General features: G+C 41.1%; 1 protein-coding gene and 1 pseudogene across 1 annotated transcript in view; one reads left to right on the top strand and one right to left on the bottom strand.

Moving 5' to 3' along the window:
* Rnf2 (ring finger protein 2) overlaps window positions 1-10915 on the bottom strand; it is a 66126-nt gene extending 55211 nt beyond the window's left edge. The window contains exon 1 of the mRNA XM_008824279.3: window positions 10581-10915. The gene's annotated coding sequence lies outside the window, so the exon portion shown is untranslated. The remainder of the gene's footprint in view (window positions 1-10580) is intronic.
* Window positions 10916-13010: 2095 nt separating this feature from the next.
* The window catches only part of LOC103726703, a 9612-nt pseudogene continuing 172 nt past the window's right edge, over window positions 13011-22450 (top strand).

Raw genomic sequence — 22450 nt, forward strand, 5'->3', positions numbered from 1 at the left:
ACGAGCAGCATCATAGTGGGTGAGATAATGAAGAGACTATAAGAGAGAATAAAGGAAGAAAAAGAAACAGAAGCTTGAACCTCACCTTGGTGTCTGTGTCGTCTTTCCTGGACTCTGCTGGACAGAGTCCCGGCTCGCGACACAACCCCAAAATATGCTTTCATACAACCTGATGTTTCAGTACAAAACCACAGTCCAACAAGGAAGAAAAACAAGGTTTCCTAGAGAAAATAATTCCATCACAGTGAAGTATAAAATGGAAGTTAAGTGAGGAAGGAAGGTTGCTCAGAAGGACCAACAAGCAATAAGCAAAATCACCACTAAGCAAGACGTATATGAGAATTTCTAGGTGGTTCACTATAAAGTGAATCAAAAGAACTAGTTGTGGCAGTGCACCCCTGTAATCTCAGCACTTATGAGGCTGAGGCAGGAAGAACACAAGTTTGAAGCCAACCTGGGCTATGCAGTAAGACCTTACCACAGAAAAGAAAAAAGAGAAGGAAATACATAAAAGATGGAAGGAGAGTAACAGCGGGCGAAGCTGAAAATTTAAACTATAGCAGATGAAGGAGGCCTACATGTAAGAAAGACCCACAGCATAAGGAGAAGGTCAGACTGGCATATCAGTCAAAAAATAAAATCACCTCTGGCAAGAATGAAGGACAACTTAAGAAAATCAAGAATCCTGGTCAGGCACAGCCTTTAATCCCAGCACTCAAGAGACAGAGGCAGGTGGATCTCTGTGACTCTGCCGCCAGTTTGGTCTACAAAGTGATTTCCAGGCCAGCCAGTACTACATAGTGAGACCCTATATCAAGAAATGAACAAAAAAAGGCAAGAATCCTAATTAAAAGGTTCAAGCAATAACATCCAAAGAGATGAGAAAGGGCTGCGTTAGAGCTGTTATTATTAACAAAATAGGAAAAACAGAACTAAAAAACTTACTTAAGACAATAAAAATACAGACTACAGCTAGGCATGGTGGCACATGTCTTTAGTCCCAGCACTTGGGAGGCAGAGGCAGGTGGATCTCTGTTCGTTTGAGGCCAGCCTGGTCTACCTAGTGAGTTCCAGGACAGCTGGGGCTACAGGGAGACCCTGTCTCAAAAAAAAAAAAAAAAAAAAAACAAACAACAGACTATATAGGAATAGTTAAAAAGGGTTCCTACACTTGCAGTTGTATAGCTGTAGCTACTAAAAAGAATAAAACAGAAAAAGGTATTTTTACAATTCCTATTCTTAACACATTAGTAGATGTTCTAAGAGCAAGTAGGCAAAACAAATTTTAAAAAATAAAGCATAGAAAAGACACAAGAAATAAAAGACACCCAAAGTAGAAAGTAATTCTGTTCACAGAAAGTGATCTGATATGAAGATAACTGAAAATTCCACTGAACAAACCATTTTTTAAAAATGAAGTAATAAATTTAGCAAAGTTGTGGGAAGAAAGAAAAAATCCCACAAAAACCAGTTGCATTTCTACAAACAATAAACAATATAAAAAGAAATTAGTAAAAACAATGTCATTCATAGCACACACATGTTCAGTACTGTTTCCAATTTAAAATGATGCATGACTCTACATAAGAACAAATCTAACCAACCAAAACAAAAATCTATGCACCAAAAATCATTTAAAAATAAAGCATACATCTGTAACTTCAGCACTAAGGGGGACACAGAGACGGGGTCCCTGGGACAAGCTGGCCAGCTAGAATATCTGGAATTGATGAGTTTGGGTTCAAGGACAGACCCTGTAGCAATAAATGGAGTAGGAAAACACTAGACATCAACTTCAGGCCTCTACGCAGTATGTGCATACATGTAAACATATATAATACATGTAAAAATTTTAAACATTATTGTTGTTGGTTTGGGTTTTTTTTTTTTTTTTTTTTTTTTTTTTAGAAAAAAAAAAAAAAAAAAAAAAAAGAGGACGATAAATCTTTCACTGTGATATATCAAAATAATTTTTAAAATTTTTTTTGTTTTGTTTGGTTTTTTTTTTTTTTTTTTTGTCTTTTTTGAGACAGGGTCTCCCCAGTAGCGCCAGCTGGCCTGGAACTATGTAGACCAGGCTGGCCTGGAACTCAGACATCTGCCTGCCTCTGCCTCCCAAGTGCTGGGATTAAAGGCCTGAGCCACCACGCCCAGCTATCATTGTTATTTTACGAGTGTATTGCCTGCATGTGTGCAAGTGCACCCATGTCATACAATGTCCCCGAAGGTCAGAAGACAGTGTCATCAGATCCCCTGGAACTGGACCATTGTTAGCCGTCATGTGGGTGCTAGAAATCAAATCTGGGTCCTCTTCAAGAGCAGTCAGTACGCTTAACTGCTGAGCCATTTCCCCAGCGCCCCCCTCCCCGCCAAATAAAAAAGCATTTTAAAAGCAACACAACTGCTGTCAGAATGCTGCCTCTAGCTCAAAAGCAGATAAGGTCTCCTTAGCTTTCTTCCTTTGTTCAGCCTTGTAGAATATTTGCTGCCACAAGGTGGAGACTCTGATAACAGGATATAAGAGTAACAAAGTTTGCCACAAAAGCAAAGAAGCTTGGTTTCAAAATTCTAGGGTGAACTAAGGCTAATCACTTTAAATGAAAATCCAGTTTCCTTATTTATAAATTTGTTTTATATTAACCAGCCTCAGAAACATTCTTTAAAGCTCTTAAGAAACAAAACTTCAATGTTCCTAGCAGGATAATGTCTAAAGACAGCCTCATTCTCTTGAATTAAGATAATCTACCTTTAACAATGTCTTTCAACTTGAATACTTCAATCAGCCACTCAAAAGGCAAAAGAAGGGCTGGAAATATAGCTCAGAGGTAGAATGATTACATACACAGGGCCCTAAATTTAATCCCAAGTATTAAAAAAAAAGAAGAAAAAAGAAAAACTAGTTCTACGCTGCTGGATAATGAAGGGAAAAAAAGTTTACATTAATTCAGTAACATAATCTTTGGAACACTACAGTTTTCATTCCTACCTCAATTTTCTTCTGGGGAAGAGAGGGGTGCTACAATTGAAGATATTCCTGCCTTAGTCTCCCTAAGGCTGAAATTACCACTATTACCACTACCCACCTTCCACCTCTTAACAAAAATTCTACACGTCTATGGTTCTTAATTTTTCTAGGTCTACAGCCTCCCTTAAGAATCTGATGAGGGACTGGAGAAATGGTTCAGCAGTTAAGGGTACTGGCAGCTCTTGCACAGGACCCAGGTTCGGTTCTCAGCACCAACACAGGAGCTAACAATCATCTCTAACAACAGTTCCAGGGGCCTCCAAGGGCATTGCACACACATGGTGCACTTAACATACATGCAGGCAAAGCACTCATACACATAAAAATACTTTATTAAAGAATCTGATCAACGTGAGGAAGCCCTCACCTCTTGAAAAAAAAAAAAAAAAAAAAAAAACACATACTATACCCATAACTCTTCCCACACCTCAGGGCTCAGCGGTTAAGAACACTTGGCTGTTCTTACTGAAGACCCGGGTTCGAATCCCAACCCCTACATGGGAGCTAACAACTGTCCATAACTCCAATTCCAGAGGATCCAATGCCCTCTTATGGTTATCTGCAGGCATTGCACACATGTCGTACACTCACATACATGAGGGGAAACAGTCATACACATTAAAAAAAGGGTAAGGGGATAGAGAGATGGCTCAGCAGTTAAGAACACTGTTCTTACAGAAGACCTGGGTTCAAATCCCAGCACCCACGTGGCAGCTAACAACTGTCCATAACTCCAGTTCCAGGGGATCTGACAGTCTCTTCTGTCCTCCACAGGCACTGTACAACACAGGTACACTTACCTACATGCAGGCAATACATGCATATACATACAATAAAAATAATAAAGTATTTAAAAAAAAAAAAAACTTTAGTTACCAGGTCATCATCAGGATGCAAGCCAAAAACAAATGAATTTATCTTTTCCTTTCTTCACATAACACTCCTATTTACAATCAGCTTTGCTATTAAAAAAAAAAAAGAGATGCTCTTGGGGCTGGAGAGATGGCTCAGCAGTTAACAGCACTGACTGCTCTTGCAGAGGACGCAGGTTTGATTCCCAGCACCCACATGGTGGCTATGAACCATTCTTAACTTCAATTCCAGGGGAATCCAAAGCCCTCTTCTGACCTCTGCAGCACTGCATGACACGGGTGTACTCACATACATGCAGGCAATACACTCAATACACATAAAATGAAAATAAATAAAAATATTTGAAAAAAAAAAAGATGTTCTTTATCTACATTACCTCTTACTATCTTTAGAAATAATCCATAGGTAATTGTGTTGGTATGTAGACATAGACATACAGACAGACACACAGGAAAAGATTTGGAATGGCCAAAATCTGCTTATAGTTGTAAACAGACCTAGAAATCAAGAAAGTCCCTCCCCTTTCCCTCTTTTATAAGTGCTGGGGATTGAACCTAGGGCTTTCTAAAAAAAAAAAAACCCACACACCTAGGTAAGCACTATCCCTGAGCTCTAATGGTAGTCCTAAAAATCAAGCCTCTTGCTTCCAAATCTGAGGGTTTTTCTATATGTACCACACTACCCCTTCTGTAATACAGCAAAGCCTTCTATAAAACATCTGGCTGAGTTCCAAGACAGCCCTCACAAACTGAACTGAACTCTATTCAGCAAATAGTGTAAATAGTCAAGAGTTTAATGCAATTACTGGCACAGACATACATCTTTTTAAAAGTAAACAGTTGGCTTTAAATTAAATCAATATATTATATGTATGGTGAGCAAACAAGCAGTCAAAACAAAGTTCTACAGAAACTGCACATTTCACAATAGCTAATAGAGGTAATAGTAATCAATACAGAAATGAGGAAAAAATGAGACAATTGATAATAAAAAGTCAAAATAAAAATGAGAGCTGGGCATGGTAACACACGCCTTTAATCCCAGCTCTCAGGCGGCAGATCTGGTTTTGAGACCAGCCTCAAAACACAGTGAGGCAATGTCTCAAAAAAAAAAACCTAAAAATAAAAAAATAAAATGGGGCTGAGTGTGGTGGCACATGCCTCTAAACCTAGACTCAGGAAACAGAAATAGCAGATCTGAGAGCTCGAAGCCACCCTGGTCTATATAACAAGTTCCAGACCAGCCAGCAACACCCAGTCTCAAAATTATAATAAAAAGAGAAACTTGTCTTCTCTTCCTCAGAAATAACTGAACTTTTAGAACATCAGCTAATAAAATAAAAGTTAAGACAAGATTATATTTAGCCATTAAAGAAAGAATAGCTCTGAAATATAGATCAGAAATCTAAATCTTTTTTGTATCACTTGCCGGTGCTAAACAGCTTCAATTAACTAATGTGAACTCTCACATCCGGAAAAAATCAAACACTATCCAAATGTTTTGTTTTGGTCTTTTTGAGACAGGGTCCTACAATGCCTATAGAGGCTCAAAGAGGGTGCTGGATCCCCTGGAAATGCAGTTACAGATAGTTTTTAGTTACCAAGTACATGCTGGGAACTGAACCCCAGTCCTCTGCAAGAGCAGCCAGTACTCTTAACTCTTGAGCCATCTCTCCAGGCCAGCAACTATTTTTCAATAACCTTGGAAGAAGGAAACTTACTGTCATATCCACACAAAAACAAACTTCTCAAACATCTATGTACACAATACTAGGAAACGGTTTTTATAGTTTAGATGAATAAACCACAAAAAAGCACTTAATAATTATGTGATAAAATTGAGATCTCTCAAAGAAACAGCTTTCATAGAAGATGAGATAAACAGTAAGTTGGATTTGATCAGGATTTAAGATTTAAAAAAATATATATTAGTCATTAAGCTTAGCTAGGCAAAGACAGCAAGTTGGTTCCTATGTCCCTGGGGCTCCCAAAACACATCATGCATCTGTTACTGCATTTAACACACTGTGCAGTAGTTTGTCATGCCCACTTAAATTCCTTCAGGACAGAGACCTTTAATACATTTTTCTATTCCTAATTCCTAGCAAAATGATCTGGCACACAGAAAATGATTAATTTTTTTGAAAGGAAAGACATGGTTTCCTATTTAAATTACTGTGTTTTTATCACTTTTTTACGGGTCATTTTATTCTTTGTCTCAATTCCAAAACCGCCTTCCTAAACTCTGGCCTACACTAATAAAGCGATATTATTCACCCATATTTTATGGCTCTTGCCAGTAATGTTTCTGTTAGGTTTCGCCAACAGAGATAGTGAAATAGATTGGAAGACAGGACAAAGGGCTTGCTTTAGGTTCCTGGTAAGTAAAAATTGCAGTCAATTCCTGGTCCTGGGTGGCAGTAGCCTCCTGCTGCTTTTGGTACTTCCAGAACTAACCATCACATGTGTTCCTATATACTAACAGCTGACCTACACGAAATCTAATAGAACCCTTCCCTGAACTCTTAAGGTTCTAACAATCAAAATGTTAACGTTCCCTTTTAAAAGCTTTTACACTCACCTAACCAACTCCCTAATATTAAATCCTTTTTGTCATCCTTATTAAAGTTTTTGTTTTCTCTACTGGACCCTAATACACTGCTAGATACAAATGCACTCTTTTAAGATATCTTGCTGCTTCAATAAACTTGAGGTTCTCTTATAAAATTCATTTTATAAAGGTGTAACTTGAAACCTAGATTTGCTTCAGTTAAGTTGAAGCATAAAACCTACTGAACTTTTTGTGATCTAAGCTATCCAGTTTTGGAAAAAAGAAAAAAATGGTACGACAGATAGTACAGGCTAGTCCAAACATATCCACTCACCTCTTTTTACAACAGCACACAATCTAAAGATAAAATGGCATGGTAGATTTGATCTAGTCCCCAGTTTTCAGTCCCCATGTGTGGTATTCAATCGCTAAATGTGAATTTTTGTTGTTGTTGTTGCTATTATTCAACATTGTCCCTAAATGCCCCTATTTCATCTACGTGTTCAAAGACAGAAAGAGCAATCTCAATAAAGTATACCTGAACTTACTGATGTTCTTCTATCTTCCTAAACTATTGTCAAGCTGATTTTCCCCCCAGTTCTACATGCTAAGCACACTCTCCACTGCTCAGCTACACCAGCAGCTACAGATTACCATTTTTTTCCACATTTTACACACTTTCAATTCTAGTAACTTCTTCATAAAATACAACTCTTCTGGGCCAGGCCCAGTGGCTTATGCCTTTAATCCCAGCACTTAGAAGGCAGAGACAGGAGGATCTCTGTGGATTCCAGGAAAGTAGAACTACATATGAGAATGTTTAAACAACAACACCCAAAAAACACCACTCTATGACATAGAAAAAGGAAATCTCCTTCCAAGAGAGACCATAAGCAACATATCCGTTGCAAGCAAATGACAGAAACGCTTACAATTTTTTGAATCAGCCTGTTACTTTACTTGATAACATACCCTCATTAGACAATGTAGAAGCAAACATGTTGCTAATTCAACCTCAAAATGAGAAGGCACTAGAAATCTTTCTTGAACTTTTGGTAGAATAGCTGCTCAGCATCCAACAGGACAGACTACTATACTCCTCACACTCGTCCACTTCAAGCGCCAACACCCAAAAAGCTTAAAAAAAAAAAACTGAGTAGTTTTCTCCACACAGAATAAAACAGTGGTAATGGGCTATCTTTTTAGCATCTAGAGTAGGGACTCATTATCTAACTAGCTCTTGCCTATAAACAACACTAGTTTCTAATTAAATGCAATGGATCTTATTACAAATTCAAAATATCTATGTGAAATCAACCAAATTGTACACCCCTCCCCCATCCACACATAGGAAATACCAAAAGAACTTGCAGACATACTAGGTACAAAGGATAAAGACTAGAAGGGAACAGATAAGATAATCTAGACCTCCAAGTGTCCAATTACATGATGCTGTCTTCCACAAATGTCTGTGCTCTACTGCACTCTCAGCTACCCAAGAACCTATGAGGCCTGGGGAGCAGGCTGGGCATGCCTGAATACCAGACCTTTAGAAAATACTACCTCTGTACCCATACTATACCTACTCAATGGAACACAAGTTCCTACAAGCTACTAAAATTTGAGACAAATGAAAGAAATCAAGCAACAGCTATCAGATGTTATGTTTTACAATAAGCGAAACTAATTTAAAAATCAGTGGCCGATTTGTATGTCTGCAGAGTATGTTTTCTTTAGACTGCAAACTGAGGTTGAGGATATAACTCAGTGGTAGAGTCGGGGGTGAGGAAAGAGTATGTTGAGGGCCCCAAAAAGCATTGTGCTGGGGTCATAGTGGCTCATACCTGTAATCCTATCCCACCAGGAATGCAAGGACAGTTTAGCTTATGGAAATCCTACCTCCAAAAACAAAATACCTGCAAACTATGATATATTTTTCATTTCTCCAGAATTCAATGGATGAGTCATTTTAGAACTATGAAGTCCTTTTTTAAGTCATTCTAGAAACACTGCCATAATTTTAATAAAATAATTTTATTAAATTTACATAATTTTCACATAATTATGTGAGTTCACATAATTTTAATGTGAACTCATTTTTTTTGCTAGAAGGAATGATGCTTCTTTTGCTAATGTACAAAAATGAAACTGTCACTGAAACGTGGTTATACATCATTCAACAGGTATATATCACCTTCATTCCAAAAAACTGCATAATATAAACATAAATCATGAGTAAATCAGATTAGAGAGAGAGCAGCTATCAGAAACTTTAAGTCAGTGAAGTTTCAAATAACTTATTTGCTGGCCTGGTCTGTATTTCTAAAGCCCACCTAAACCTGGGCACGAGCTGTCTTGAATGCTCCACACAGAGAAAAACAATTTCCCATATTTAAATCTCTGCACTGTCTATACGATGTTCCTTGTTCTAATTTGAAATTTTCTGTGCAGCACATCTGAGGACCATTATCTTATTTTCAAAATGCTCAGACTAGTCCCACTCTGGCAATTTTCCTCCATAAATTCTCTTTTTGGACTTTTTTGTTTTGTTTCAAGATAGAGTCCCACGCTGGCCTCCTCAATATGTAGTCCGGGATGACCCTACGCGGATCACCCTGCCTCCACTCCTAAGGGCTACGTTACAGCTGTGTCTAAAGTCTCCGTTTTATGACCAATCTCAAATGTGCATTTTACATAAGTAACTAAGAAATAAAGTACTTGAAGAAAGTGAAGAGCCATACATACATGCTGTGGAAACCCTGGAAAATGGAGTGTTCTATAGCTTCTCATTATTTTACTAAAAAGTAGGTTAGGTGTACTGATAATCGAGATACCTGTTGATGGTGATAAGCAGAAACTCCGGGGGTGAGGGTGGGGGTGACTAGCCAGGAGTAACGTTACCGCCGTTTAAGTTCTTTAGAATCAAAGGATCAAATTTCACTTAGAGGATGTAAACCCGTGGCGGTGCAGAACTCCCATAATCTCAATACTCAGAAGCTGAGGCAGAATAGCAGTAAAGGGAGTTCGAGGCCAGCCTGCCTGGACTCTACAGAATGGATCACCGGCTCAAAATCAAACAAAAAAATCAACCCAAGATCGAACACCGACCTAAATTATTAAAACATTCACCAATGACAAATGACTAAGAACACTATCTACCAATTCCACTAAGTATTCCAGTTGATCATCTCAGAATTATCAAATATTATGTAATGCAAAACGCTCACGGTATATTTAAATACAACGCTCAATTTAAAGCACCGGAACTCAATTTTGTTTTTGAAATGCCTAAAAATGCTTAATGCACATCTAAAATTTTTCCCACCACGCGAATCCTGGGGCAGCCTCCTAAAAGATCCAAGGGGCTTCAAGGGCACGAAGCCGCAATCAGTCTTAGTGGGCAAACAAGCAAAAACGAACCTCAAAGTTTGCAAGACCGATCTTTCCTAAGAGGATCTCTCCAAGTAGGGAGGCGACTTCTGGGGGTGGGAAACGAACCTCACCACCAGAACCCGGGATCCCAGCCGACAGGAACCAAGAACCTCGACAGAAAGCCCCGGGTTCAAAACGCGAAGCTTCCATCAAAAAGAGACCGCCCCCTCCCCCACGCCGCCTCCGGGTGAGCTCGCAACAGCAGGAACTGAAACTCCCGAGCGAGGATGAAGAGGGGGACGGCTCTCCAGGAATGTGAGGCCCGGAGGGGTCCGCCGCGGGCCCACCAGCCGGGACGCCCCGGGGAAGCGGGCTGTCGGGGGCCCAGCGCGCCTCGCCGCCCCGCCCCCACGGCGGGGAAGCCCGGGGGAGAGCTGGCTTTCCAGTCAGGACCCGCCCGGGAGGTCGGGGCCGCCAGGCAGGCGAGGGCGGCGAGGCTGCGCTGCCCCGGGAAGGGCGCCGACGCTGGGCCGGCCGGGTCCCCGCGAGCCCGGGTCAGCCCCTTCCCCAAAAGCCCCGAACAATGAGCAGCCGCCTCCGCAGCCATCCCCGCCGGGGCGCAAGCGGCAGAGCGAGCAGCGCCATCGCCTCACGGCTGCTCTCGGCCCCTCACGGCCCACCCGCGGACACACACACACACACCGGCCCCGCAGCCGCCCGGTCCGCCTCCCAGCGCCCCCGCCCCGCTCGCCCGGCTCACCGGCTCCTGCCTCAGCCCAGAGCTCGCTGGCCGTGGCCGGAGCGAGACTCGGGGATCAACCGCCGCGACCGCCGGCGCCGCCGCACAATATGGCGAGCCTAGGCTTCCGCAATGGAGCTCGGGAAATAAAACAGGAGCCGCTCAATATTCATGAGAGACTGAGGGGAAGCCGGCTCGGTCGGAGCTGCGGGAAGGGCGGGAAGGAGCGAGCGAGCGACCTAGCGAGCGAGGAGTAGGCGGAGGCGCGGGACGCGGACGTGCACCGCGCGAGGAGGCCCCTGGCGTAGGGGAGGGGGCGCGCCGCGTGCTGGCTTGGGACGCCTGGCGCCGCCACGCCCTGGCCACGCCCACTGCGTGGTCACGCCCACCGCAGCCCCCGGGCGCCCCCAGGGCCGCCGCAGCCCCCAGGCAACGCCCGAGGACTAGGGCGCCACCTCTCTCGTGTTCTGTTCTGTGCTGCAGCTCTGTGCTTGCCTTAGCCCACCGTTTATGCCTTCAGGTTTAGACTTCACACTGACTTCGTCTCTTAAAACCATCCATCCCAGCACTGGAAGTCCGTATTAGTTTTCTACTCCGGAACTTCACCCTGACTTTGGCATACCAGCATCTCAGTCTAACACACACAACATCCTTGCTCAGTAAACCTGCAAGATCTAAGTGACCTTCAACTTTATTGCTGTGTTACTGGTCGTCTGTTAAGCTCGTTCTTACTGTTTCTCGTGCTGTTTTTCTACCTCCGTGGCCCTTACAACTGCTGTATTTTGAACTTGAGAGTATAACAAGTAATAGATAAGTAAGAATCCTTATCTAAAACAAAATCAATGGGCCTGCAAAAAGTTATTAAGTGCTCCCTGCATATAAATTTTGAACTGAAGAAGTAATAAACGAAAAAGTTCCCTAACTTCAGTGGTCATGTTCTCTTAAAAAGATATCCAACGTAATGAATGGGAAGACACTTGCAACATAAGAAAATGGACTGTACTGGGAATTGGGCAAGCTGCTTTATAGCCTCTATTAGCTGTGTGTGACCACAGTAGAATTCATAAATCCTCTGGACTTCATTTTCCTCATATGCAAAATGAAGCGATTTTTAAAAAATTATTTTAAGGTCCTTTGCAGCTCTAGAACTCTAAAACTATAATGGATTTCAAATAAATATATGAATTTACATGCCAATTTGGAAAAGAAACAATTCCAGCTGTGTTTAGAGATTTCTTCCATGTCTTGAGGAGCTAGAATTTGAGTTAGTCTTTGGCAGATACCTTGGACAGAGGAAAAGAAAGCAGACAGGTATTAAAATATAGAAGATGACATAGCATGTATGCCTTCTACAAGTTTCTGAAATCCATCAAAGTAAACAAGAGCCAGCATTATTCTTTTCCAGTAAAGACTTTCACTTTCGGTCCATAACTTAAATAAGCAATGCTAAATCTCTGACTTTAAAAAGCTCTTCAAGGTTAAACTCTTCCTCAGCTGTGAATAAAAACCAAAATAATTAGGAATGCTCTGCTCTTCCACTCTCTAGAGCCTGCAGTGGCAGAAGCATATAGTTCAATTAAAGACAAGATAGTCACAATTTTAGAACCCTTTGTTCTATTTCAAAGGCTTTTGGAAATCATGGTGTGGCTAGATTAAGCAATTCAACTGATGTTAATAAAAGTGATCATTTGTAGAAAGCACAGAAACTATGGATAAAGTTTAATATGGTACTTAGTCACAGAACCATATTAAAATTATTTTAAAGGAACAGAACTGACAAACTATACATATATATATATGGAATTTATGAGATTGGCTTACAGAATAGGGTAGTCCAACAATGGCTGTCTCACTGGAGAGACTGAGAATCCAGTAGTTGCTCAATTCACAAGGCTGGATGTCTCAGCAGTCCCAGTCTGGTGCTGAAGGTCTGGGGGATTCCTGGAGAGCTGCTGATCTACATAGGAAGCCCAAAGAAGTTGTTTTTAATATTGACAAAGCGATGCCACAGCAATAGGATAGTTTAACTCTCCAGCAAGAGTGAAGGCAGGCAGGCAATACAAATTTCCTTCTGAGTCCTTTTATCTGGATTGCCACCAGAAAGTGCTGCCCACATTTAAGGTGGGTCTTCTGACCTCAAATAATCTGATCAAGAAAATCCCTCACCGGAGTGCCCAGAGGCTTACGGTTTTAATTGATTCCAGATCCAGTCAAATTGACAACCAAGGTTAGCTGTCACAGATATTTAGATTAAATGTGATTTAAAAATCTAGACATGGGCTAACGTCCTTTAAAATGAAAGACATTGCTGATGAATTAATGCAACTTCTATTTTATCCAAAACTTGGCATCAAAACAAGTACTATGAATCTTCCCAGAGTGTATCAAACAAGACAGGTTATGTTCTGTCATAGAGTAACAAACATCTCCAAAATCTGCAGCTTTAACACAATGGAAGTTTACTGCCTGCTCATGTTTGGTACTTGGTGAGGATCAGGCATACTTTTCTCTCTAGGAACCAGATTGACGGAGACTCCGCCATAACTAGAATACAGAAATTCATTGCCAGTACCAAAGAAAGAAAGAGACTGAAGAATAACCATGAGCTTTTTACAGCCTAAACTTGGAAGGGACACAGATCCCCATGCACCTGTAAAGGAAGTGACTCCTTGAACTAAAATTAGGAGGAGAGTTTTGGTGAACAATAATGCCAGCCATCTTGACAACCCCCCCACCCACACACACAAGTTGGTTACTAGCTGTTATGAAAAACACTCCAAAATTTTTTATTTTATGACCTTGATTCAGGCAACTTCAGGAAAGTTATGCTTTCAAAAAATAAACTCTGTATGTGTTTACTGCCATTCAAAGCAGAATTTCCAATTTCCTTTATTTTGTTGTTTTTATTTGTTTGTTTGGGGGATTTAAGGGATGTTTAGCTAGTTTGGTTTTTCTTGTTCTGGTTTGTTTTGTTTTGTGTGAGACAGGGTCTTGCTATGTAGCCCTGGCCAGCCTCAAATTCATTGGCAATCTGTCTGCCTTTGCCTTAGTTCTAGGATCACAAGATGTGCCACCACACCTAACTCAAAGATTTGTCTTTTGATTTTGTTTTTCTTTAAATGAAGCCACTATGTAACCCAGGCTAGCTCAAACTCACAATTTTCTTGTCTCAGTTTCCCAAATACTGAGGTTTACAGACATGCATCAGGACACCTGGTTTGGGACTCCCCAGTCTATGATAATAACTTAGCATTTTTTAAATTTAACATCAAAGTATAGCCACATAAAACACTCTATTTTTCACTTTCAATACAGTATTCAATAAATTACATGAGATGCTCAATGCTTTATTATAAAATGGGCTACGTTCAACCCAGCATCGGGTTGTGTTCTGAGGGTAGTTAAGGAGACTAGGTTAAGATACCACATTCCAGACAGGTTGGTGGTGGACACCTTTAATCCCAGCACTTGGGAGGCAGAGGCAGGCAGATCTCTGTGAGATTGAGGCCAACCTTGTCTACATATTGAGTTCCAGGCTCTCTAGGGCTACAGAGAGACCCTGTCTCAAAAAAAAAAAAAAGTGGTATCAATATTTTAAGTAGAATATTAACACTACATATGTAAGTACAATAAGTGGATGGATGACTAAGTAAACTGTAGGTAAAGATTATTTTCCCTCAAGACTTTAGAAGTAGTACCAGCTTAATCATATTATGAGCTGAGTAGGATGAAGAAATAAATCTATCGCCTCTTTACTGGCTTTTTCCTATGGCTATACTACAAAGTTATATTAGTTTAGCTGAACTAAATTTTACTGAGCATGTAGTATGTGCCAACCACTTTAGTGTTCTGAATGCAAATATCAATGTGTTTGGGCTATAATATCCTTGAGAAAAAAATTTTTGCATACTTAGAAACTAATACTGTGCTTGGTACATAGTAGATGCTTGAGAAATATATGCTAAGATAATGAAAGAGTGGGATTCTTTGATCTTGGTGTATATACAAAACAGAATAGCCCACATGAGGTGGATTCGCCTCACTTATTACTAAGCAGCAGAAATTTCTTTCAAGATTGCCTGATATATACCCACCACATGGAGTTCTCTTCAGCCATACTCCAAGTGGCTTATTGTTAGCAGCTGGTATGAAGAAAAGACTGTAAGTCACCAGTGGCCAATTAATATTAAGCTATGTATGTGTCACAGTTGTAAACACAGTATGTTCATAGAATACTGGGAGGTCGTTGCTCCATTGAATCCAAAACAATCCTTCAAAGGATTTTTCCTTTTTCTTTTTTGACAGGGTCTCACCATATAGCTCAGGCCAGCCTCAAACTTATGGCAATCCTGCCTCAACCTCCCTGAGAGCTGAGATTATAGGCTTGAGCCACCATACATAACTTATTCCCTTTTTAAAAAATCACAGACTGTGATGTCTATGGTTCAGTAATGCTCACAAACATTGACTTTGGAATTGGCACTGCTGCTCAGCCCTGGGTCATTTGAGTCTGAGTACAGGATGCTTTTCATGATGCTAACCATGTCTTACCACTTGGAGCTGCACATCTACAACTGAGGTGCCCTTCTTCTCTGTAATATTTAAGTAAGCTATGAGACAAACATCTCCACAGCATCTTCTCAACATTATTGTTACTTTTGTTTGTTTGTTTCTGTTTTTTGAGCCAGAGCCTCCATGTAGCTCCAGCTGGCCTGGAACTTGCTATGTAGACCAGACTAGCCTCCATCTCACAGAAATCTGTCTACCTCTGCCTCCCAAGTACTAGGATCAAAGGTGTGCACACTACACACGGCTCAACATTAGTATTTATTTCAATCTTCACTGTGATCTATTTTGTGGTTTGTTATGTATTTTATTTTTTTAATATTTTATTTATTATTTTTATGTTATATGTGTGAATGTATTTTTAAAAAATGTGGGTAAGTGCACCCATGTCCTGCAATGCCTGAGGAGGACAGAAGAGGCCATCGGATCCCCTGGAACTGGGGTGCTGGGATTTGAACCCCGGTCTTCTGCAAGAACAGCCAGTGTTCTTAACCACTGAGCCATCTCTCCAGCCCTATTTATTTATTTATTTATTTATTTATTTATTTATTTGTGTTTGTGTTTTGTATGCATGGGTGTGTGGTGCTCTTGCCCATGCATACATGCATGTGTGGAGGTCAGAAGTCAACTCTGGGTATCTTCCTTTATTACTGTCCACCTTACTTTTGAGAGAGTCTTTCACTGAACCTGGCCCTCACCATTTTAGCTAGGCTGGCTAGCCAGCAAGGCCTGAGGATACTCCTGTCTTCACCTTACCCACCCCATCCCTGGAGTTACAGATCAGAGTTACCAAGCACAGCTTTTACATAGGAGGTCCTGGGAATCCAAACTCAGGTTACACACACAGCACCTAATGGTTACACAGCAAGCACTTTACTCATCTATTCAAGTGTGGTCTATTTTTAAGATAGGGACTGGCAAGATGGCTCAGCTGGTAAAGACATCACCAAGTCTGACAACCCGAGTTCCATCCTCAGGATCCATATGGTGGATGGAGAGAACTGACTCCCCAAAACTGACCTCTCATCTCCACAGACACACAGACACACAGACACAGACACACACAGACACACACACACACACACACACACACACACACACACACCACAATAAACAAATAAATGCAATAAAAGAAGTTAGAAATAATAAAAAATATAAGAGACTATGAATTTGACTCATTGACAGGAAACCAGCAGGTTTTGTTTTTGTTTTCTTAGAAAACTTGGCTCGAGAGAACAAAACAAATTTTTTTTAAAAAGGAAGACTGGAATAGCTTGAGGTTTAACTGCTACCTGTATATGTACTACCATCAAAAGATATTCTCTACCCAATTCTTTGTTTGCTATATGTTAGATGTATTGTCCTTTCTCCTGAAAGAGCCAAGTTGAGTTAAAACATTGTAGAAAGCCCTAAAGGGACCTATAATTCAGGGTAGCTTTAGGAAGCAGGCAACGCAAGATTTATCACCTCTTCAGCTGAAAAAACAGAATTCTAGCCACAAGCATTAGACAAGTTACATTTGTATTCCAGCAAGTGCATTTCTGCTGCAATCCTTGCTTGACATTATAGCTTCTTTTTATATTCCCAAGACAACCAGAATAATTGGTGCTACTCTTGTGCACAAAGTATTCAACTGAAAGGAATTAAACGGGTTAAATGAGATGAGCTAGACAGAAAAGCTTTTGGAGAGAATGAATCAATATTGCTTTTCCTTCCCATGGAGACTTGAAGTGGTATTTTATACGTTCCAGATGTGACTGTATTCTGTCTAACATCTGTTAGTGCAGCTTATTAAAATAATAAACTAGCATGTGTTTTAAAAGTCAAAAGAATGAATTAAAGTTTTCACTTTGAAGCCCAGTTTGGTAGTGCACACCTGTAATCCCAGTACTTGGGAGGTGGAGGCAAGTGGATCACCACAAATTGCAGGCCAACTTGGTCTACAAAGCAAGGTCCAGGCCAACCAGGGCTGAATAGAAGATTCTACATCAAAAATAAAACAGAAAGTGCACACCTTTAATCCCAGCACTTGGGAGGCAGAGGCAGGTGGATCTTTGTGAGGCCAGCCTGGTCTACATAGTGAGTTCCAGGACAGCTGGGGCTACAAGGAGACCCTGTCTCAAAAAGACCAAAAAAAAAAAAGACAAAAAAAAAAAAAAGATAATCATGAAGAATTGCTTCTTTAGAGTTAATAATGTTGTACATTAGTGAGAGATATTATTATTGTCATAGTCATTTTCAAGCATAAACTAAAAAATGGTATAATTATTAGCTTTTAGTTTTCTGTTATGGAGAAAATTTATTCCATTCAAACAAACCTTTACATTGAGGTTTTTTTTCTCCTCCCCCCCCTCCTCCTCTTCCCCCCATCCTCCTCCTCCTCCTCCTCCTCCTCCTCCTCCTCCTCCTTCTTCTTTAAAACTTCTACATGTAGGATTTGTGCTATCTAAAGGTGGTTATCTAAAAACATTAAAAATTAGGCTGAGGATACTGGTGAGATGGTTCAGTAGTAAGAACACTTGCTGATCTTCCAGATGACCAGAGTTCAGTTCCCAGCACCCATGTCATGTGCTCTCAAATACCTATAACTCTAGCTTCAGGGGCCCAATGTCCTCTTCTGGCCTCCATGGGCACTCACATGCACATATGCCTACCTAGACACACAAACACATACACATGATTTAAAAAATAATAAGATTTTTTAAAAACCTTTAAAAAATTGGGCTGGAATTGTAGCTCATTTGAAACAGAGCTTGTCTAGCATGCACAAAGACCTGAGTTCCATCCCTGGCACTGTGTAAAATGGGGTGTGGTAGCACACACCTGTAATCTCAGTACTCAGGAGTATACTCAGGTAGAGACAGGAGGATCAGAAAGAGGAAGGAGGAGGAGGGGAAGGGAAGGAGAGGAAGAAGAAGAAGAGGAGGAGGAGGGGCGGGGAGGAAGAAGGAGAAACAACAGAAACAGCACTGAGAATCATCCTGTAAACAACAAGGAATAGGAAATTCAGACTGAAACTGAAGACTAAAGTGGAAACTGCTCTAGAAAACTAGACTGGATGAACCCACTGGGAAAGTATAGAGGACAGAAGAGTCAAAATATTTACACCAGTTGGGCGCAGAAGGGCACCTTTTAAGTCCAGAACTCTGGAGGGAAAGGTAAGCAGATCTCTGTAAGACTGAGACCAGCCTGGTCTATATAGGGAGCTCCAGGCCAGCCAGAGCTGCGTAGTGAGACCCTGTCTAAATTAAACAAATAAATCATGTTATAATTCACTAGTTAGGAAGAGATAATGTCAGTGAGAGTGGGACGGGGACAAGAGAGAATAAAGAAGAAGGAATATGATCAAAATACATTGTATACATGCATAAAAATGTCAAAAATTAAAATTAAAAAAAAATTTAAAGTTACAGTTCACCCTAAATGTCTTCATGGACATTTAAAGTTTTTCCACTAAGAGAAGCATAGCTGTTAGAATATTTTGTGTGAATGTGTGGGGTGAGAGAATGAAGGGAAAATGTATGTTATCTGACACAGTTCATGTAAATATTTGTAGAAAATCAAAACAGCTGCCAAATCCCAACCATATAAGAAAACAATATCAGGATGTGGACAGCTCTGCAGTGTCCATCTGTCAAGTCACTAGCATTTTATACTCCATGGACACAAACCACTAATACACATTGAATAACATTGATATAGGTTATAATTTAGGTAAATCTGAAAAACCATTCTGTTCAGCCTGTAATACTAAGAGGTTTTATATGTTACATCCCCAAAGAGACATTTTCTAAGGATTTCTAAGTTTTCTTCAGAATCATGTTGTTATTGTTGTTGTTTGGTTTTGGTTTGGGGGGGGTTAAAAAACATTTTATTTATTTTTTATTTTATGTGTATGAGTGTTATGCCTGCATGTAGGTAAGTGTACCTGTGTTGTGCAATGCCCACGGAGGTCAGAAGAGGCTGTCAGATCCCCTGGAACTGGAGTTAGGGGCAGTTGTTAGCTGCCATGTGGGTGCTGAGATTCAAACCTGGGTCTTCTGAAAGAACAGTCAGTGTTCTTAACCGCTGAGCCATCTCTCCAGCCCCTTCCTTTCTGTTTTTTGAGACAGGATCTCATGTAGCCCATGCTGGTCTCCAGTTCACTATGTAACCAAGGCTGGCCTTGAACACCTGATCCTCCTGCCTCCACCTCCTGAGTGTCAAGATTATAAGCATAAGCTACCATGCCTGGCTTGCAAGAAATTTGTTTCATAATTTTAAAAATAAGCACACTAATAGCTCATGCTTATGAACTAAAAATTAACTCTGACTCCTTGAAAAATTTGAGAATGATGTTCAGTAGAGTACTTGCCTAATATGTGTGAAGACCTGGGTTCAGTCCCTAGAAGCATAGAAAACAGGCATGCTGGCACATGTTTGTAATTCCAGCACCCTGGAGGTGAAGGCAGGAGGATCAGGAATTCAAGGTCATCCTTAACTATGTAGGAAGACCCAAGCTAAGATCTAAGATATAGGATATAAGAGACTTTTTAAAGTGGGTGGAGCTTAAGAGATGACTCAGTGGTTAAGATCACTCAGCAGGGCGTGGTGGCACATACCTTTAATCCTAGCACTTGGGAGGCAGAGGCAGACAGATCTCTGTGAATTTGAGACCAGCCTGGTCTGCATAGTGAGTTCTAGAACAGCTAGAGCTTTAGAGAGACCCTGACCAAAAAAAAAAAAAAAAAAAAAAAAAAAAAAAAAAAATAGCACTGGCTGTTGGTTCCCAGCTTCCACATGCTACCTCACAACCACCCAAAACTCCAGTTCCAGGGGATTCGACACCCTCTTCTGGCTTCTGTGGGTTTGTATGCACATGATACATGTATATACCTGTAATCAAAACACTCATACACAAAATAAAAATAAATTTTTTTCAATTATGTGTATGAGTTTTGTCTGCATGTATCTAAATGCACCTATGTGTGCAATGCCCCCTGAGGCCATAAGAGGACACTGTATTTCTTGGAACTGGCATTAAGGATGATTGTTAATTACCATTTGGGTGCTGGGAATCAAACCTGGGTCCTGTGCAAGAGCAGCCAATACTCTTAATCACTGACTGTAGCCCCCATAAATATTTTTTTTTTTATAAAAAGAATACTACCACAGAGGTAAGATGGGATAAAGGCAGCTACAAATTAACTAACTGGCCACACTATCTTGTGAGTGCTACTGGGTTACTTAATTCATCTTACTGCAGTCCTCTCAGCTGTTCTTATTAAAATGAGCCTTTGTTCAAGCCTGGGATGGTGGCATATGCCTTTAATCTCAGCACTCTGGAGGCAGAAGCAGCTCTCTATGAGATTGAGGCCAGCCTGGTCTACATAGCAAGTTCCAGGTCAGCTAGGGCTACAGGGAAACCCTTTCTCAAAAAGGTCCCCCCCAAAAGTCTTGTTCTAGAGCAGCATTGATGTTCACAATTTAGTGGATTTCCAATTCCATGACTTACTTCTCTCTCTCTCTCTCTCTCTCTCTCTCTCTCTCCATGTGCCACATACATGTGCCACACACACGTGGAGGTCAGAGGACAGCCTCAGGTGTTAGTCCTTGTACCAGGCTAGCCAGCTCAGAAGCTTCAAGGATTTCCGTTTGTGCCTCCCATCTCACCTCAGGAGTGCTGGAATTATAGCCAAATGCTACTGGGCCCTGTTTTATGTGGATTCAGGTCCTCACAAACATCTCAGAAGAGTGGGTGGAAAGAACTGACCTGACGCTTTGACCTAGTACTTCACCCACTGAGCCATCTCTCCAACCTTCCAATTCCATGACTATGTCCATAGCTCCCAATCTTCACACTCTTGGATCTCATCCAATTAGCTGCTTTGGTTTGATCTTTTCCTGACTTTTGGGAAGACTACTATAACACAGTTGGAAAGATGGCTCAGTGATTAAGAGCACTGGCTGTTCTCGCAGAGGACCCAGGTTCGATTCCCAGCACTCACATGGCAGCTAACAACTGTCCATAACTCCAGTTCCAGGGGAATCCAATGCCTCTTCTGACCTCCTCAGGCATTGCATGACATTGGTGCACTTATATACATGCAGGCAATAAACTCATACACATAAAAATATTTAACAGAAAAAAGACTACTGGCTCAAATTCCCAGAGTTTAAGGTGGTGGGCCTCACCATCCAGGCCAAAGTGCCTTTCAAAATATGTGTTAGGGAGGCTGCATGTTTGCTCCAACCAAAACCTGGTGTCATTGGCACCACACAGAGTGAACACAACCAAAAAGTGATATGCCATCTGCTCTGCCCTGGTGCCTCTGCCTTACCAGCTTTGGTCATGTCTAAAGGGCATGATATTGCTGCTTAAGAAACTTTAAAGCCTGGAATGACATCAAAAAGGTTTTTGCCTCTCAGCGAATGAGAGCTAGCGAGGGCCCAATCCAATGCAGGGGACCCTGAATCATCTATAATGAGGACAATGGTATCATCAAGGCCTTCAGAAATATTCCTGGTATTACTCTGCTTAATGTGAGCAAGCTGAACATTTTGGGAAACTTGCTCCTGGTGGGCATGTGGGACAGTTCTGCTTTTGGACTGAAAGTGCTTTCCGGATGTTGGATGAGTTGTATGGGACTTGACATAAGGCTGCTTCCCTTAAGAGTAATTATTACCTTCCCATTCACAAGATGATGAATATATACCTTAGCAGAATCTGGAAAAGCCGAGAGATCCAAAGAGCCCTCCGAGACCCAAAGAGCCCTCCGAGCACCGGGCAAGAAGATTCATCACAGGTCCTGAAAAAAAATCCACTGAAGAACCTGAGAATCATGGTGAAGCTAAACCCGTGCCATTCTAAGCCAGGCCAGAAATCAAAACTCTGCATGAAGAAAACGGAAGCGGCAGCAGCAGCACTGGCAGCCGGATCAGAAAAAGGGGGTGGCAGAGAAGAGGGTGGCAGAGAAAAGAGCAGCAGAGAAGGGGACTGCAAGCAAGAAGCCTATGGAGAGGAAGAAAGCAAAGTTACCTGTGGATGTCAAGAACCTGAGTGAGGAAAAAGGAAAAAGAAGCCAGTGGGGAAAAATGTCACAGCTACCAAGAAACCAGCAGGTGAAAAGAAGCCAACAGCCCCAAAGAAAAGTAGCCAATTTCTTGGCTAAAAATTCACAATGTCCTTGGGCCTCTTAGCAACATACTCTGTTCCAAAGGCCAAAAATGTCGAAAGTATTTGGGAGCTTTTATCTAATCCTTAAAACATTTTAGGATTACCTCTTCAGAGGGGGGAATGTTAGAGTAGCCAAAAGCCCCACTCAAAAATAAATAAATAAATAAAT

The sequence above is a fragment of the Nannospalax galili genome, unplaced genomic scaffold (assembly GCF_000622305.1).
Source record: "Nannospalax galili isolate Female #2095 unplaced genomic scaffold, S.galili_v1.0 scaffold227, whole genome shotgun sequence".
Classification (NCBI taxonomy): domain Eukaryota; kingdom Metazoa; phylum Chordata; class Mammalia; order Rodentia; family Spalacidae; genus Nannospalax; species Nannospalax galili.